The sequence below is a fragment of the Microcebus murinus genome, chromosome 10, assembly GCF_040939455.1.
Source record: "Microcebus murinus isolate Inina chromosome 10, M.murinus_Inina_mat1.0, whole genome shotgun sequence".
NCBI classification, from domain to species: Eukaryota; Metazoa; Chordata; class Mammalia; order Primates; family Cheirogaleidae; genus Microcebus; species Microcebus murinus.
The window spans coordinates 48,250,057-48,254,761 of NC_134113.1; the positions used below are offsets into that span (position 1 = coordinate 48,250,057).

At 36.4% G+C, this 4,705-nt stretch overlaps 1 pseudogene; it reads right to left on the reverse strand.

The window, feature by feature from the left end:
- Positions 1 to 1,183: 1,183 nt before the first annotated feature.
- On the reverse strand, positions 1,184 to 2,287 carry LOC105871327 (E3 ubiquitin-protein ligase RNF138-like; annotated as a pseudogene).
- Positions 2,288 to 4,705: the final 2,418 nt, after the last annotated feature.

Genomic DNA, 4,705 nt, shown 5'->3' on the forward strand with positions numbered 1-4,705 from the left:
TTTGTTTGAGACAAGAGTCTCACTTCGTTGCCCAGGCTAGAGTGAGTGCCGTGGCATCAGCCTAGCTCACAGCAACCTCAAACTCCTGGGCTCAAGCGATCCTTCTGCCTCAGCCTCCCAGGTAGCTGGGACTACAGGCATGCGCTACCATGCTCAGCTAAATTTTTCTACATATATTAGTTGGCCAATTAATTTGTTGCTATTTATAGTAGAGACGGGTCTCGCTCTTGCTCAGGCTGGTTTTGAACTCCTGACCTCAAGCAATCCGCCCACCTCAGCCTCCCAGAGTTCTAGGATTACAGGCGTGAGCCATCGTGCCCGGCCGACTATTACTTTTAAAATTTTTGAGAATATACAAAATTATAATCAAATCAGATAAACATTTCAATCTCATATTGCTTGTTCATTTTTTAAATCCTTAATAGAATTCTATATATAACCAGACAAATTTCAGGCATACATACAAAACATATGTATATATACATGTACATCTTTAATTCTGAATGAATTTCTAAACTGAAATGAAGCCAACCCTCTCATTTAAATATATGTGTAGAATATAATACCACCAACTGAAGGTTTCAAATAAAAGTTTCATCTTAGCTAATCAGAAATTCTGGCTAATTGTTGAAAATGTTAAGGCCAAAGAGCTGTTATCCAGCTTATTATATTTCAACTTCCTGATTAGTCAGCCAAGAAAAACAAGATTAAAATTACCAACTGTCCACCAAAGAAATATATTTTTCTCTTGCTATTTCTTTCTAATAGCAAAAAGAAAATATCTTTACAATGAGCTTTCACTTTTTAAAGAGTTAAAATTATTAAAGAAATCTCAGTCTTCAAAAATAAGTTATATACATATAATTTCCTTGTAGTTGAGCTCTTCAACTAGAATCATATTTTAACAGTTTCCTTTTCATTGGTTTAGCACTTTAGGTTTCCATTCTGCAACTCTGATAATTGACTCTCATTTGTTACATTTGTTTCTATCACATAGGTCAGAATAGCTATTGACAGTTGTGTACAATAAGTGGGAGGGACTGCATCCAACTGCAAAAGCAACATAGCAATAAAAAATTCAACAACTTGTAAAAAAGATACAGCACTATAGGATCCCATTTTCACCATTATGTTAGTGAAATATAATTCTTTTTATGCTTTTAAAACTGTCATAGCTTCCATTTTTAAAAAAATTATCAAGAGGATAAAGTTTTAGATGCCTTATCTTAATTTTTCCATTAAAAACTAAAACAATAGACTGACTTGCTTTTATTAACATACATGTCAAATTATTGAAATCGTGACTACATGAAGTTTTCCCCTTAAGGATGGCATTAGCAGGCTCAAAGATGTAGAGATGTCTATAGACTTCAGATGTTTACCTGAAAAGATTCTTCAATAGCACTTTGATATTGAATTTCTCATGTCATTGAGGATTCACAAATTCCCCATAATCAAACTGATGTCTTTGATTTACATGACTGGTGAAATTTCTAGTGATCTGGCTAGGATCTCCCCAAGGAAGATAGATGCAATAAGGACACATCTCAGGAACTATCTGAAACAGGTGATTACGGTTAGACTGATCCATTAACACTGGTAAAATCTGATTCTTGACACAAGGGTTGCTTAAAGGTGAGATGCTGAGAACAACTTATGCAAGAATTTATTATTTTGGCTGGGTGCCGTGGCTCACGCCTGTAATCCTACCACTCTGGGAGGCCGAGGCAGGAGGATCGCTCAAGGTCAGGAGTTCGAGACCAGCCTGAGCAAGAGCAAAATCCCCTGTCTCTACTAAAAATAGAAAGAAATTAATTGGCTAACTAAAAATATATAGAAAAGATTAGCCGGGCATGGTGGCACATGCCTGTAGTCCCAGTTACTTGGGAGGCTAAGGCAGGAGGATCGCTTGAGCCCAGGAGTTTGAGGTTGCTGTGAGCTAGGCTGATACCTTGGAACTCTAGCTGGGGCAACAAGAGTGAGACTCTGTCTCCAAAAAAAAAAAAAAAAAAAAAAAAGAATTTACTGTTTTAATAAGTCTCTATGTTATCAGATGTGGATGTTTCGTTCCTCCTAGATAATAACTGTTCCCTACTGAATCTTGAGGGATCTGAAAGTTTGGAATAGAAGAAGAAACACCATATTCATCTTGATACTTCTTATAAGATTTGTAATGCTATCCCATGTGATAAAATTTAATCTTTTTTGCAAAGCATGTGCATCTGCCAGAAAACTTCCTCATGAGATTTTCAAGGTACTTTCTGGTATGTAACTCTAACACCCCCATTATTTCCAATCAGTCTCATAATTGAATAGATTCAATGTTTGCCATCAATTCTTTTATCATGGTGTCTCCACTGTTGACACCCTTATGCTGATTATTCAGTTAATTGACTGTTTTCATTTATGAGAATGTTTTTTAAGAAGAGCTCAAGAGTTTAGAATTTCTTGAGTTCATTCATATCTGAGAATATTTGCTTATAATTGAATGAAATTTTGTCTGGTTATAAAATGTTAGGGTCATTTTCTTTAATTCAAAACTTTGGAGGCATTTTCTCAAGTCTGTTGAACATTACTTGTCTAAAAAGGGTTTTGGTTTTTGGGTGTTTTTTGGTTTTTTTGTTTGGTTGGTTTTTTTGTTTGTTTGTTTCTTGCCATGAGGATGATTTGCTTTTCCTATAAGATTGCCTGAAGAAATCTGTATTTATTCTTGAAATTAACTACCTAACCAGAATATATCGGGTTGTTAATTTTCCAAAACAAAATTTCCTAGAATAAGATGTGCTCTTTCAAAATATTTATCCTATTGCATTTTTCATTCTAAGGAAATTTTCTTGTATTTTTCAATACCTTTTTTTCCTGTTCCTTTACTATTACCAGCCTGCAGTCTGTTAGCTTTTTTTCTAATTGTCATGCTCTTGTTCTTTCTCAGCGGCATTGACTCATTGTGCTAAACCTTTCCTTCATGTCAGCAATTTAATTTTCAATTGTCTTTTCTGTTCCTTTCTAATTTATTTACCAAGTTTTCAATGACTTTGTTTTTTGATCCTCAACTTGTTTCTCAGGCCTATCATCTTTTTTTAAATATCATTCAATTGTTTTGTCATTTCATTTTTGAGGTTTGTCTTAATGAATACATGATCTTAAAAAGTTGTTCCATAATATAAAGCATTTCAGGGAAATTTATTCCCTAGGATATAGTTTTTTCTAGGAGGGAATTATTTTTTTCTGTAGTATGGTCAACATAGTTATCATGCTATTTAAAAAATACCTTGCTCATTCTTGGACAGCTCTGTTGAGATCTTTTATATGCTCTAATAAAGTATGGATTACTTCTCATATTAAATATTTCTATGTGTCAAGCATGTATCACTGAATAAAAGAGGGAAAAAATATCCCTGTTTATATTATGGTGAATCAGGTAAGGGGAGTTGACTAAGAAGAGAAAGATAATAAATATAGTGAATAAATTTATTACATTTACATGTTAGAAGGTGATGAGTACCATGGAGAAAAAAGTCAGGTAAAGAGAATTGAGAGGTGGCGATACGTGCAAATTGCAACTCTAAATTGGCAGTCAACATAGACATCTGGTTATCTCTTATTGTGTAACAAACTACCCCAAAACTTTTCAGGCTTAAAGCAACAACCATTTTATTATATCATATGATTTTTGTGGGTCAGAAATTTGGCCAGAGCTTGCCCGTGCAATTCTTCTGATCTACCTGGTGTCAGCTGGGATCCTTCAGTGCTTTTCAACTGGTGGCTAGGCTGGACTGAAAGATCTCACCTGGCTTCCCTGATCCAAGAGGGTTCAAGATGACTTCCCTCCACATGCCTGGACTTAGTATAGAGGGCTGCAAGCCTGGGCTCAACTGGGGCCCTCCTTCCCCAGGGAGTCTCAGGTTGTCTCCAGGTGGTTTCTACAGCAGAGTATCAGACTTCTTGCAAGGAATCTCAGGATTCTAAGAGTCCAAAGTGGAAGGTGCTAGTCCCAAAACTGAGTCTGCCGCACTCTTTCCTGGTGCAAGCAGTCATAAACCATTCCTAATTCAAGGGGATTGGAAATAGACTATTTATTGAGTAGGGCATCTTTGACTCCTCTTGATAGGAGGAGTGTCAAAAAAGAAAAGTATGCCCATCTCATCCACTAGTAGGTATCATTAGGAAGTAACATTTAGCTAAAGACTTGAAGGAGATGAGGGAGTTGGCCAGGGGAATATTGGGACAATAGAGGTGCAAAGAGAGGAAACAACAGGGCAAAATTGTGTAGTCTGGAGTCTCTTGAGCATTCCAATTTGGCTGAAATAGAATGAGCAAGGGAAGAATACTAAATAAAATTAGAGAGATAATGGGGAGGGGATGGATTGCTGGCGATCCTGTAAAGTCTTATAGCCACTTAAGGACTTTGGATTTTACTATGAGTGAATGGTGAATCCCTGGACGGTTGAGCAGAGGCATGACATATGACTCATCATTCCAGCTGATATGTTAACAATAGACTGTAGGTGGGCAGAGTTGGAAGCAGGGAGACCATTTAGGAGTCTGTTGCAACAATTTAAGCTAGAGATCATGCTTGCACAGACAAACATAGTAGAAATAGAGGTAGTGAGGAGTAGTTAGATTCTAGATTTAATGTAAAGTTTGGTACATACAGTGTGACTTGTAATGGCTTGGGGTGGAATGCGTATGAGCGAGAAGTAAA